Source organism: Pyxicephalus adspersus, chromosome 4 (assembly GCF_032062135.1).
Source record: "Pyxicephalus adspersus chromosome 4, UCB_Pads_2.0, whole genome shotgun sequence".
NCBI classification, from domain to species: Eukaryota; Metazoa; Chordata; class Amphibia; order Anura; family Pyxicephalidae; genus Pyxicephalus; species Pyxicephalus adspersus.
In genome coordinates, this window is record NC_092861.1 from 79,179,056 (window position 1) to 79,194,729 (window position 15,674).

The 15,674-nt window shown below is 34.0% G+C and overlaps 1 protein-coding gene across 4 annotated transcripts in view; it reads right to left on the reverse strand.

Moving 5' to 3' along the window:
- The window catches only part of SCML4 (Scm polycomb group protein like 4), a 62,124-nt gene extending 48,135 nt beyond the window's left edge, over window positions 1-13,989 (reverse strand). Inside the window, exon 1 of one of the 4 annotated variants that reach the window (XR_011920359.1) lies at window positions 13,577-13,989. The gene's annotated coding sequence lies outside the window, so the exon portion shown is untranslated. The remainder of the gene's footprint in view (window positions 1-13,576) is intronic. The other 3 variants (XM_072408724.1, XM_072408726.1, XM_072408727.1) reach the window with 3 other exon arrangements.
- Window positions 13,990-15,674: the final 1,685 nt, after the last annotated feature.

Here is a 15,674-nt window from a genome sequence, read left to right on the forward strand (position 1 = left end):
TAATAATATTAATAATAATAATCACTCTTATAGGAACCCAGAAATTAATAATATTTAACTTTAGAGAACTCCTCATTGAGCATTGTATTGGTGTTGCTATAAATGTTTGAACATAGATCCACTTAAATATAAATGCAATCAGAAAAATGCAAACATGGTAAAGCCACGCTGTCTGGCATGGGCTTTAATACATTAGAAAATCAATATGCACTACAAGGCTAAATCTTCAGTTAATACCATTTCTAAATTACTTTAAAATAAAATTTTTGATTAAAAGTATACAGCAACAATTATTGCTTGTTTAGTAAAAAAAAAATTAAATCAACAATGTTCCACCAATGTGATTTTAATTTGTTTTCAATATATAAATGCAAGGACATTAGTACAAGTATCATACAAAGTTCAGGGGTATGTACCATCACAGCTAACAGATTAAGTGGAGGAAAATCAGTTCCACTGTTTTGTACAATTTGAATGATTTTTGCATTAAAACTCAAGTACCCTAAACCCAGTTAAAAACATAAAACATGTGAATAGGAAAATCTAAAATGATTCTTAAATTATATCCATGATGGTACAATTATTGTGAATGTTATGTGCTTTTTAGGTTTCTGTGTAACCAAAACTAGATGGATGTCTCAAAAAGACACAAAACCAAGCCGGAAGGCTGTATACCACCAGCTGCTTTCAACATAAAAAAGTAAAATACAAGATTGATTCAGTCATAATGACCTTGGTGGGGGGGAATAAAGATTCAAACTGAGATGTCACCTGCAGTAATTATTTTGTTTTAATATGTGTCCTAAATCTTTCTGCCAGCATCATATAAGTCACTTTTGAGCAAAGACTGCCATGAACCCACAATGTGATGCAGCATGATCCCACAACCCATGCTCTACTATTGCACTGAATGATGCTCACATTTTATAACATGAGCACCATTCAGTGCAGCCTTAAGGACTTTGGCCCATTCACACAATACTGGTATATATACAGTAGTAATGGGGAGGCCAGCAGAAAAGAACAGAAAGGGGAGAACATGGTGGATGAGCATTCCTGGATGTGTCTAAAATCTAAAATGCAATATATATAATATATATATATATATATATATTGTGTAGGGAGTAAAATCCCCATTGTTTATCTTTTTTTCCTTTTCTATTTTTTTATTTTGTCTGACACCAATCATGTGACTTGTTAGGTAGATTATATGGGAATAGGTGAAAAGAATAAGACAAGATGATGATTATAATCAATTATATGAGTTATGATGAGTTATAATATGCAGTTATCATCTCTACAAAGAGGCAACAAAAAAACTAACCAAATTAGCAGTTGATAAGCCCTTGGAAAGATACTCACAAAGTCAGACTATAGTGTTCGAGAGTTTCCATGGATACTTATTAAAACCTTTGCCATTCTTTCCCAAATGTTTGTTTTGCACATTAATCTTGAAGAACTAACCAAAAAATGATATTGCTTGTTTGGCATTAGGAGTTCACTGACATGGTTACTACTTGATGGGGATATTATTATTTAATACTACGGTCATATCTGGCCCATCAAATTCAATTTTCCCAGGATACTGAGAGCCAGACATCTGTTACTTTAGAAACGTATAGTTTGTTACTATTACATTCTCCGCTTTGGCATTTACCAGCACAACTCTGATTCTACCTATTCATTGGCATGAAACATAAGGTAAGATCAGAGCCATATTTTAATAATGCCCCTACTGGACCATTACAAATCCAATATTTTATAATGATTGTGAATAAAAGTAAGAATAGCTCCTAACATTTAATCCATACAATAAATAAGCATATGTAACTAAATAGATATGTATTTGTTTCACGTTTTAATAAAGCTGCCATGTCACAATGATTGATGAAACTAAAAAATAGAAAAACACTTTTCTCAGCAATTTTTCATCGATTTGACATCTTTGTCTAATTGATTGAAAATATTGCATACAATATGGCTAGCATAAGATTGACAGGCTGACTTGCCAAAAAAGAAAATGAATGAGTTTATAAAAGTGCAGTTTATTGTAAGTTCTTTTACATAATACTAACTGGGGCCTTCACATAATTATTGTTTTTAGGAAGTATTACTGGTTGGGGAGAATTAATGACAGATATTTGTTTCGCTGATATTAGTTTCATGAAAGATAAACATGCCTAATGGTTGTTTAAAGACTTTTTTAAACTCTGGTCTTGCAAAAACAAAACAATTTCTGCATTAGTCAATGCAGTATACACATGCAGTTAATCACTGGACAGCTGCTACATTGTTCGGGAAGACTACAGCACTTATAAAGAGGGACATTTAGAGTAAGGGGTGCCTGCCAATAAACACAAAGAGATAAATCACCCATGTGTTTTAAACAGGGTTTATACATCCAACATCCAAACAAAAAACAAGTTCTGTACATGAAAACACCATGAAAGAAAAAGCCAAAAAGAAAGTACATTCTCTTCTAATGCTAAGGTTTTGCGTCTCAGGACAAATCATCTGGTCCTTAGCAGGTCCTAAAATTCTTCCAAGTGTTCTAGGGCCAAATGTGAAGCCATTTATATGACAGCTAACTTGGCTCAACTTGGGTTATGACACAAAACAATTATCAGATCTCAACTCAATTAATGCTGTGGAGTGACTAGAGGAGTTACTTGTGAGACTTGTGACTTGTGTGCATAACAGAATTACCCCATAACTTAATAAACTGAAGCAATGTTCTAAAGCAGAGTGGGCCAAACATCCTCCACAATGATACAAGAGACTTATAAAGTCATATAGAAAATTATTATTTCAAGTTATTGCTGTTTAAGGTGGCTCTACAAGCTAACAAATCATGGAGTTTACTTAAATTTCCATACATGGCTTCTCATCTTTGTTAAATATGAATATGTATATTTATTTAATATGTAGGGTTAAACTGGGTTTTCAATTGCTGAAACAGGGCATTTCCTAACATGTGTAACAGTTTTATAAATCAAACTATTTAGTACTCTTAAAAGCCCAGGTTTTATGTAGTTCTCTATTTATTCTTGGATATCTTTCCAAGTATCTCTCTTCAACTGATTTGAATTTTTCATTACATATATGTTATCTAGTAGTAGTTAGTCACATTCTACTTGACTTAATCCTGTAATGTTACAAGAACAAGTCCAGTTGAATGTGACTAACTACTACTAGATATACAATGACCTGAAAGAATGGGAACCATGAAAACATGCATATCTTTCTGAACCTTCCTTCATATATCATGAATATCTTTCTGAACCTTCCTTCATATATCATGAATATCTTTCTGAACCTTCCTTCATTCGCTAATGAATCACTGATCAGTATTAGGCCTACCAAAATAAAAGTTTAAGCTTTTTAGATTCCACTGTCTTCATGCTTAATTCAAATCAGCAATTTATTAGGTGTATATTTCATAATCAGTTCAGCAACCTTGCATCTATGAAAACCAAATCTATAATGTTATCTTCCATATTTTTGTCCCAACATGTTCATTTAAATGGCAGTTTCACACCTGCGATTCCATGCGGCTCCCCATGACTGGTATCTTGCCAGCTGCTTGAACAAACACACGGCAGTTTTTGATTCCTAAAGAACCAGCGTCTGCACATGTGACAGCTGGCGTCAGTGAGCGGTACTAGTTCCCCTTACTGCCACACCTATTCATTCATTATGGGGCTGCCACTGATAGGTAAACACACCAAAACCTCACTGCCAGTGTGAATTCAGCCTAAGACTCGTAAATGCAGGTACGCTAAAAAAAGGCAGTTTTACTATTTAACACCAGTACACCTAGACCTGATGGGGGGAACTGTAAGGGCACATAGTTTTAATACTCCATTGTTCTAGCTTTTTGTTTAAATATAGAGAGCTGTGTGTCTCCTTACTGCTCTAGAGTCTAGACTGCAATTTATGTCGGTAATCCAAGAATTGGGCCTGACAGCTCACTTGTATTGTGTTCTATTCTCCCACTTTACCCCAATACTACCATGCCATAACACCTTCTGCTTCCTGGAAATGCACAATAAATGAACAAAATATACATGCTGTAGTTAATACATATAATTTTACAAGCAGATTGTGGGCTTTAGCAGGTGGCAGTCGTTTTAATGTGCATATTTATCAATTTCCTATTCTCAGCTGAGTAAAAATGCTAATAAAGATGATACAATCTGTAAAAAAAATTGATTTATCACATGAGACTGTAAGAAGACTATGTTTAGAAAATATATACACATACTATAGTTATAAATTGTTGTAGCCTACGTGAACTCAATAAATGGCCATTAGAAAATAGCAGTAAAACACCAAAGTCTATTTTATGAAATGAAAAAAGAGCTGTTCATTAGTTTTTTGTCATGACATTTGTTTATAAAGCAGCCAGAAAAACATCATGTACTTACATTATTTATGCTGTAAAAGCAAACTATAAAGTACTGCAGGTCTATATTTTATAAGGCAAAGAGAAAGCTACAGTAATCTTCAGTGACAAAGAAAAAAAATTAGTTTTTTTTATAGCCTGCCTATATTAACAATGGTTTGCTACAATTTGTTTGGTTGCTCTTGATTCCTTGAAGCTTTGCTTTTATCTGTAGTGTAACAAAAAAAAAAACTGTGCATAAATGCTATAAAATTAATTTACAAGTGTAACAACATATAACAGGTTAGCCCCCTATTCTGAAGATGGGCACTTCTTAATTAAACTAATACATTCCAGAACCCATTCTGACAACATGTCATACCTTGTATCTATCATCTACATGCCAACAGCAATGTCTCCTAGTGTGCCGGTATTAAAGCCACATATCAAACCGTTTGGGAACTGGCCTGTATGGGTAAAACCAAAAGGGCTGCTCATTTGATAATTATTATTAAAGCTAGGAGACACTGAAAACATTTTTTCAATTGCCTAAATGTATGTACGGTATACCTGTTTTATTTTACATGGGAATAACTGTTTAAAGAATTACTTAAATGTCACATAAGATGTGCGTCACATTCTATAATGTTCATGAAAGAGACAGTCTTTTCCCAGACCCACAAAGCATTTTTCCAAAAGCTGTAGATCATTATGCTGCACTGCAGTGTTGGTAAGCAGAGCTAATACACACATGATAGATTTTTATTCATTCAAGCACCACAGCAAGCGACAAATATAATCAGGATCCTAGCTACTGAAAGCTTCATGGCCTATATTGTACAGTATTGTACAGCATCATGTCATATACCATAGATTCACGAGCATTGTCAAGATTCATAAGCATTTGTTGAGCAAAGAGAAGGACCACTTGTGATTATAACAGTAGGAAGTGATGACCCTTGAGATTATTGTTCTTGACTGCTGCTTACAGTTTCTGAAGATCTGCCTATACATCATTCACTTATACAAATTGATACATATGCAAGGACACGTTGCATTGTTCAGGAATATATTTTTTTAGGAATTACATTTCTTTTGCTGTAAAAAAACATTTTCAACAAGAGAAAAATAGGACAAACATCCTTGCTTATTTAGTAACACAGTAGTCTAAAGTGAAGTGATGTGTGAAGTCCAGCACCAAACCAACCAGTTTGATGACAATCAAACCAGTTTGATGGTTTTTTACCATTGGGGGTGTAAGGGAGTTGATACGCGTGCACAAACATTGATTTCAGGGGACAAGATGAAGGGGTACATCATGCCTACACACAGCATTTCCTTTTTGCCCTTCTTTTGTGTAGCTCAGTAAAATGTACCCATCTGAAGGCGGGTTGGCCAACCAAACTACTAAACTTCTGCTCATTCTTTCAATGGCCGGAGTAGAAAATTTTATTTCTGGGTGTTAATACTATTACCAATCAATCACTTAACTATTCTTAAAAAAAAAGAATTGGCTTACCAAGCATTAGGGTATTATGGCCATATGTGGTTTTTTTTATGTACTACACCTGCTAACTCTTGCCCCTACAACCACTATGGCAATTAAGTGATCTCCATATCTTATGAAATTCAGTTAGGTTACAGACAAGCAAAATGTAAAAAGCCCTATAAAAAACGTTGTCCTATCTTGATAACCATAATATTAATAAAACAGAGCTTATTTCCACACTGACAAAAAATTATATCATGTTAAGGCATTTTTATATATTTTTCTACATTTGATTTATTTGTACCTATATCAAATATCTAAAAGCAAAACTAAAAATATTTAACATTATAGAAGAATGCAGCAATATCTAACAATGCACACATTTTGGCATAACCAGTTACTAACCATTTGCAGGTATTAAAAGCGATAAATGAGAGACATGACATTAAAAATGCATCCTAATATCACGACCTGAACCACACCTCAATGTACTCTACCTGCTGGGTAAAAAGAAAAACAAGTAAACCTTCATCTACATTACGCATTACTTTAAACATGAAGGTGTTGAGTATACACATCCTGAACTAAGTACTATAATCTTCTGTAGGTGACAATATTGACTGCATCTGTCCTCTGAAAAATCACTATAGAGAACAGGACAAATGTGTTATCTGTACATGTGCAATTTCTGTTTGTCAGCACGGTCACATAGATATTTAAAACAGATCGGAATCATTTAAAGATTGGATCTTACTGGTTGGAGATTTATGGGCTCCCTAACTACTTGAGAACAAATACAAGAATTCAATGATGACTATCAGGTTGTGCAAATAAAAAAAGGAAAAATAATAGTGATCAGCCAGGAAAACTGCAACCTGAACTAAGTCTGCTATGTACCTACAACCAGCCTATCAACTGTACTATTACGTTTAGGCTACATACACACATGCAAAAATTATGGTTGGAAATTATTGAAACGATTATCGACCGAATATCCAATACATTAACAAAAAAAGCGAACTATCTATTGTGAGAACGGTCGTTCAGTGATCGTGGATGTTTGTGCGCTACACTTTCTCTGGTACACGTCACTTCCTGCATATTGCAAATGATCGTAACTAGTGTGTGTACATTACTTGATTATCTTTGAACGATCGTATCGTTAGAGCATGTACAGAATCGTGCAAAGTTCAAAATAATCTTGAATAATTGTTGATCAGTCGTTAATTGTTCGTTTTCTAACGACAATTATTGCACGTGTGTACGTAGCCTTAGACATAATCAAATGAGCATTTTGCTAAATGTCCTATATTGTTTAATCTGTTTTTGTACATTATACACTTAATTACTGACACCATGAATCTCCTCATTCACAGGGCTATTTTCAGGTTTTGTTTTCATCACTTTTGTTGTTAATAAATAAGTATCCTGTTTTGGGAGAATACTAGATTGTAAGCTCTATGGGGCAGGATCCTCTCCTCCTGTATCACTGTCTGTATAAGTCTGTCATTTGCAACCCCCATTTAATGTACAGCGCTGCATATTATGTTGGTGCTATATAAATCCTGTTTATTATTATAAATAATAATAATAATAATAATATTTTTTTTTAAATTTTAGGTTGAGTTACATAGAAAAAGTGAACAATCTTCCTGATTGACCACATTATTATTTTTGTAAAAACTAAAGCCCTAGATTTTGCTCCCAAAATATTTGTGACCTGCTATGTCTTAAGGATTCTGCATTTGTGTGGTTTTTACATAACAAAGTGTAAAAGTAGAGCCTTTTTAGCTTTTCTCCCTCACAAGTGAAAAAAATCTGTCTCTGTAAATTGTAGTGGGGCCTAAGAAAAGCTGCTGCAATGCAAAAATGCTAAATAGCGAAGCTTGTGCTTATGAGCTATAGAGCTGGATATTTGTTCAAGCTGTGTCAGGATAATAGTGTGTACAGTATGTACAAAGGTTTACTTTACTATTATTGTTCTACATCTGCTAATGTGCATTACAAAGTCATTCTAATCTTGTGAAAAAAAAAATAATATCATATAGAAATGATTATGTAAATTATGCTGTTGTTGCTGTATTCTTCAAATAAACTGTCAAAAATTCAATGCAATATCGCTATTTGAAGAAGTCCACAGAAATGTAATTTCCTGTCTAGGAGATTGTCTAGATAGTTTTCTCAGAAGTCTGCACTAACATACAAGTCAAATTTTAGGCATCCTCTGCAAAAGGTATTTTAGTTTTGTTGAGTATGGGTTAATACTTCCAAAGGGATGCAGACACTGCAGTTTTTCTCATTAAACCAAACGAGCACTAGCTGACCATAGCAAAGAACTTCTATTCAGGAATTATTGTGGAAAGGGCATATTCAAACACACAACTATTTTTATTAGAACAGTAACAGGTAAGAATCTGCAACATCATTTTTTAAGATCCTTGCATATACATGTGCACATATTACCCAGATTGGAGTTTTAACTATATTTTAATTAAGGCCAAAAGATATTCATAAACTTTACTGTTTTTATTTTGTAAATAAAGTGTTTTGTAATGAGGCTTAGAAAAAAAAAAGTTTTTCACAGCAAGGACCTGCTTTTCCCCAACTAACATGAAGATACCTAAACATACTGAAATAACTTTTGCCGAGGAAAGTAATACATAAAGAAACACTGTACTCTTACTATTAAAGAAGTAGATTGAGGAACATAGTATAATACCCAACATTCATATTGGAAATCAATAGTTCTGGTCCCAGGTGAAGGCTTATTGTGAACCTCCCCTTGCACAACAAAGAATTGCTCTTATTTATATGCAAATATTATACACATAAAATAGGGAACATGAACAGGATTAATGGATTTCATAGATCCACACTAATTATGAAACATTACACAATAATGCAGCACTCATTTTATTTGGTATTCGTGTGGTCAGTGTAGCAAGTTTCAATATAAAGGATAATCCCATCACCAAAACACAGCTGGAAAAAAGCCCATTCAGCAGAAATGTAAAAAGGCCATATTTGACATCACATATTAGAAAAAAAAAACACTTCTTTTATTGTGCAAAATTATTGAACTATGTGAATACAACCACAGCTCATAGCCACCAATCAAATATCTGTTTTCTGTATTAAATTTTGGAAAATGGTGAAACCTGATTGATTTTATAGGGATACTGTTCTGGTTTGTGAGTGTGGTTCCATATAAGCTCAAGGCCACTTTCTGCATACCCAATTAGCCAATGTTTAGAAAATGTTGCAAGAGGAGTCTGTTACTAAAGTAAGTCTTACCACCCCTAACAACCACCAGTCAATAGGAATTCTGCCAACCATGTTGTTGATAACCGTCCAGGAACCAGGTTCTATTGTAAACTGTGGGCAGACAAATTATTAAAGCCTTGTGATCATTATTGCATAATAAATGTACTTTAAAATTCAGGCTGTGTAAGTACCTGAATTTGACCTAGTACCAGTCTCCTGTAGTCTCTTGTACTAAAGGACTGAAGGGTTGCAATGGGAGAAAAAGAAGTAGCAATACAAGGAGCCAATAAGTTTATGTGCTGACAAGAAGCATGCTGATCAAACAGAAAATAGTGACAAAGAAAAGAGTGACAGAAATATGATCTCATGCCGCTTCTTCTTTAACTAACCAGTAACAGCCTCCAATGAATCTAGAATGATCTAGGCTCAGAGGAAGTGAGTTGAATGATGCTGACCAATGGCCATCAAACAACAGAAACAGTACAGCAGTAAACTTTCTTGAATGAAGCCAAATTTTAATTTAAATTTTGATATTTTTACTGGCAGTTCTGCTTTAAAGCTAACCTTTAAAGGGTCAGTTTACAGGCTGCAAACAATAGTTTTTCCTGAAAAAGCTAGCTGCCATTACCTTGTATGCTAATCTTAAAGCTTTAATCATTTCTGAGTTACTGTTCTGGAACCAATAAATAGATTAGGTTTCGATTTCACATGCTGCATATTTGTTCTAGGTCAATGACTCAAAAAATAATAAAGACATCATGTCAGTATTTTATATTTGTATTACCCCCTTTTTGGCACTTGGTATGCTGACGTGCAGAATAGTTCTGGGTTCGCCTCCTGGTTAACAGGACTTGGCTTTACAGTACAGTAAAGACAAACCACATGCACACAAACCACATGCACATGTAACCTTAGTGTCAAACATCCTCTAAATACTAATATTCATTGGGCCTGATTTAATAAAGCTTTTTAAGACTGTAGAATATAGACGGGTTGATCCAGGAAACCTAGAATGGATCTGGTCCAGGATTGAAAACATTTGCTAACTAATAGCAAATGATTTTAAGAAATCCATTCATGCATTGCTGGACCATATAGGTCAGGGGTGTCAAACTCAAATATACAGAGGGCCCAAATTAAAAACTTAGACAAAGTCGTGGGCCAAACTTGAAGTTTATTCAAAAAATTAAGGAAGTTTTTCCTTCTCATTAGATTTAAAACCTTTTCATATGGAAACAAAGAGGTTTTGCTTAACATTCAATCTGCAACAAGCCTATAATATGGAAATAGCACCACTACTACAATTCCCTGTGTCTATAAAACAGTCCAATGCAGGGCCACCCATAGACAGAGAGGCTGCTGGTCTATAGTAAACTTAGTATATTAGTATAAACTTGTCCCAAAAATAAATGGGTAATGAAAAATTGCACAAAACTACTTAAACAGAACCAAGAACAGATTTAGGCTACTGATATTGTCTACAAATTTGCTTTTAGCTTTAAAAGTCAGGTTTGGACCCATCCCCTCCAACTTACCATGTCTTTTATTTAATTCTTTGTTGCAAAACTGACAGTGAGGGATGTTAGGGGGTTTGGGGGCATTTCCAAGCTCTTTAGAGACATGTTTCAGCACCAATACTTGAATTTTAGAGACTTTGCCCTATAGCTGTGTCATTTTTTTAACATTTGCTCCATTTTAGTTACACAGCTTTGTGGCAGGCATATTAAAATGTTTGTGAGCATATTCATGTTTAGTACATGGCTTTCTATTACAACTAGCGTTCAGGACAGATAATTTTAAAGTATTAAAACGAAAGCATAACCATCAGCATAGGATACAAAATGTAATTAAAACTATGTATATTTTCAATCACAATCTTCAATTATCTTCCTGCCCTTAAGTCAGAAAAGCTGTTATTCAGACTGATGACATTTGGGCCCTGGTAATTATAGTAGAATTCTTTATTATTTTAGATGGCAGGTTAATCAGCCATGTCTCACACTCTTCCTAGAAACTGTATTATTTAATGTTTTAATATAATTTTGTTAAATTGCCTGTTTTAAGGGAAAAAACAAGACTAAGAAAGAAAGGAGCTGAAAGGCTCCCAGACAGACCCTTTGTAAAGCACTATGCACGCATGATAACCCTTAAGGAGTTAACAAAGAGTAAATATTAACATGTTATAAATGATGCTAGTAATTTGTGAGAGCACCAGAAAGGCTAATTGAGGTCTTCCTTTGCTAATTAGTCAAACTCTTCTATTTCTTTGTCAGTGACAGTCAGGTTTCGGTTACCACAGGGGGAACATATCAGTCTTTTGCTGCCTACACTTTTTAGTTCTAAATGTTGTGGTTACAATGATAACCACCCCACTGCTACACAATTTTTAAAGAGGTAGTTCCAGCAGAGACATAAAACACAGGTTACAACGTACAGCTGCAAACATTGCAAAGCACTCTGGGTGACCTGTAAAATTTCATTTTTATCTATTATATTGTATGCCATCAACAATAAAATAGTGCTGTGTTGATGCTCATTGAGTGAAATTCCCTTTTCTCTATACATGCTCTTCTTAAATGCATTACTATTGGGATGACATTACGCTATTTTGCGTTGCTAGGATACTGGATGTGAGTTTGCATATTCTGTGTATATTATGTGAATTTGTGATATACTGCCAAGCGACACAGCCAAGGACATTCATTAAAAACCTTTTCTATCTGGATAGTAATTTGTATAGTCATTTGGAATTTTAAATAATGAGATGAACCACAGTATTTGTATGTACAGGCAGTGAATGTATATTGTATACAGAATATTATATGTGCTTACCAATACATTTGGCCCCTAATTTAGAATAATGTTTGCTTAACAAAACCTAATATATATATATATATATATATATATATATATATATATACAGACACACATACATATATATTAAATAGGTTTTGTTAAGCAACAATTATTCTAAATTAGGGGTTGTTATTAATAGTATTCAGTCTGAATCCTAATAATAACAGCCCCTACATGTTCATTACATGCTCTGCACTGTATTCTATAGCTACTAATAATGATAAAAGTAATACAGGCACGATTATAAAAATAAATTTATAAAAACATTACTGACATACAACAATATGACATGACCAACAATTTTAGTGTAAGAAATAGCATTGTTTTTACAACATTGCATTGCAAACAGTCTCCTACCTCCAAAAACATTTAGTTTGGCTACAATTACAATGTATCCATTCATTTAACTAAATAACCTGCCCTATCAACTTGATTTTGGGATTTTGTTGGTCAATTTTATACAAGCATTGCACTGCCTTTTCACCTACAAATGGACATGTTGTTCTACACAAGAATATAAAGTTGAAATAAATGTGCAAACAAATGTTGCAGCATAAGCAAACCACAAATGTTCCAGCCATCTTTACCATCTGAGCTGGCCACAGGTCCAACTTCTGTCATCCTCATAACCATGTCAAACTGATTATGGGTGCAACCTCACAGGAGCTAACAATACTGACAACTAGATAAAGCTAACATATAAATAATTATAGGATCTGCTTTAAAAAAAAAGGCATTTTACCACCCCTCCCCCAATGCACTAAAACACAAGGGTTTATGAAAATAATAGAATCAAGCTGCATTGCTTGAGATTACTAGAAACTAGAAAATTGCTGTACACAGACAAACAATCAACTGATCGGTTGGATATGAAATCCCTTTAAAAGGCCATGTCCAGGGAGATATAATCCTTCTGTGGAAGAGACAGAACCAATCATGCTGATATGCAATGCTTATGACACTTGGAAGTAGACCTGACTGTGCAAAGTGGCACTATTATTGCAGAACCTGGCTGGCAATTCAGCTCCTACCTTAGGAAAGATTGCTCTCTTCCTAGGATGGTGTACTAGAAAATTGATTTCAGTCCTTATGCAATAAAGTCCAAATAACACAGCTTAACTGCAAAATCAGCTGCTTTATAAAACCCTGACAATTTAATACTGATCATACTGATGTATCTTTAATGCAATGCAGCCTCCATCTCCAACTGCATCAAAAACAGAAACATTTTATTGCAGGGTTTGGTTTATTATTATGCACATTGACAATTTAGCCTTCTTGATTGACAGAGATATACATTAGACATAGACAGCTGGCTACTCTATACATTCATATTCGATAACACCTTCCTGCATTTAAATTTTCAAACATTATTAAAAAAATTTATCAAATATAGTAAATGCTTGGCATCATGTATGATTGATGTCATGTCAGAGCATGGAGAATGTACAGAATATAGTAAAACAGGCTATCATTTTCTACCAATACATATAGCACTGTGCCTGTTCACAGCATACAATTCTGCATCAGGGGAGACTGTGCAAAGCAATGGAGAGCAGAGAACAGAAATATTGTCTTCTTACCTTAGACTTTTTGTGCAGAACAGTTGTCAGAGCCTTTACAGAAAGCTGATGTTATGACTTGAAGGACAGATGATTGCCAGCACATGCACACAGACCCTTGCAAAAGCCATCTTCTCCCTGACTGCTAGCAAGCTGGAAGTCTCCAGCAGCTCAGCTCTCCAGCTGCAAACATCTCATTAGACTAATGCATTCAGCACAGGCAGAAAACTCGATTTACCATAGCTACAGCAATGAATTTCCATTACGATGACAGATTCAACCACATCATGTCCGGAAAACCAGCCAACCACTAGCTTTTAAAGAACACACACATTTTACATGCAGAAAATGAGGCCTGTGTGTTGTGTCCCTTCCTCTCAGCTGCTGAGCCAAAAAAAAAAATGTCACTACCAAAGTGTAAGCATAGTGTGCACATAGATGACACACAGCACACGGATCATGGAATCATTCCGGGATCATGTGTATATTACAGGTTTACAAGGCTTCTATAGATTTAAAGAAATAAAATCAGGGCTCCAACAATACAGTTTGGATATTATTAAGTATTTTGGTTATAACTACACCATCTTCTGTTGCTATAGAAACCAGACTGTAACATCTCTTTGTCCTCATCAGCAGCCTGACTCCTCTACTGAGCTAACATTATAAAAAGGAATCCTAGGGAAAAAATACAGAGATTTATAGTAACACAGGTAAAAGTGAACACAAATGACAAACCGGCAGTGATCACAGGATTTTTATAGAAAAATATTTAGATTTATAGTAAGAAGATGTTAATATACACACAAATAAGCATATTGCAATAATTGCAGGAATCCTAGAGGATTATACATAGATTTATAGTAAAACAATAAACGGAAAGACTAGGAATAAACATTACAATGGTCACAGGAGTCCTAGAGCATATATATAGATTTATAATGATAAATCTAAATGTATTAACACTAATATTAACATTGCAGTGATCACAGGAATCCTAGAGATATATACATAGATTTATGGTAAAAAATAAATGTACACACTAATATTAAACATCACACTGACCACAAGGCCTGAAACATACATATTGATTTATAATGAAAAATATAAATGTAAAAACACCAATATTAAACATTGCAGTGATCACAGGAATCCTAGGGATATATACATAGATTTATGGTAAAAAATAAATGTACACACTAATAATAAACATCACACTGATCACAAGGCCTGAAACATACATATTGGTTTATAATGAAAAATATAAATGTAAAAACACCAATATTAAACATTGCAGTGGTCACAGGAATCCTAAAAAAATAAACATAGATTTATAGTACAACAATAAATGTACAGACTAAAAATAAATATCAAAATGAAAGCCTAGAGCATATAGATTTCTAGTGATAAATATAAATGTAAAAAAACAAATAATAATAACATTGCGGGAATTACATGAATCCTAGAAAGCACACAAACAATAAATCAGAAAAAAATATTTGAAAATAGAAATATACATAAATATACACACATATAATAATAGCATCACAGTGATCGCAGGAATCCTAGGGAAATAAATATAGTTTTATATAAAATTAAACTGTATACACCAAGAATAAACATTACAGTAATCACTCTTAGGTCAATCCTAGAGAAGTATATATCAATTTATAGAAATATAAATGTACGGACACCAATGAAAAACAACATAATGGTCACAGGAATCCTAGAGAAATATTCTTAAATATATAGTGACAAATATTATTGTCTTACAAGGTTTGTACCAATGGTTTGATTGTGTGTTACAGTTGTCAATATTTTGCTTAAAATCTACAAAAACAATGAGGTTATTGTTTATGCAGATGTAGTCAGCCCTGTATTAGGGCTACATGAATATTACTTTGCCTTTCAATGAGAATTCAGCAATTTTATCCTGGGAATAAGCCTCTCTTATGTGATTGTGATTTTAATGTATCAGTGGAAGAAGACACTGCTGCTGCCTCTCCAGTGCTTCCCCTCCTCCACCTAATTGTAACCCTTTTATACCATACAAGTACTGACACAAGCACACCCTCATTAAAACATTTTGACACCATCCTTTGTTGTTTATTTTTTATAT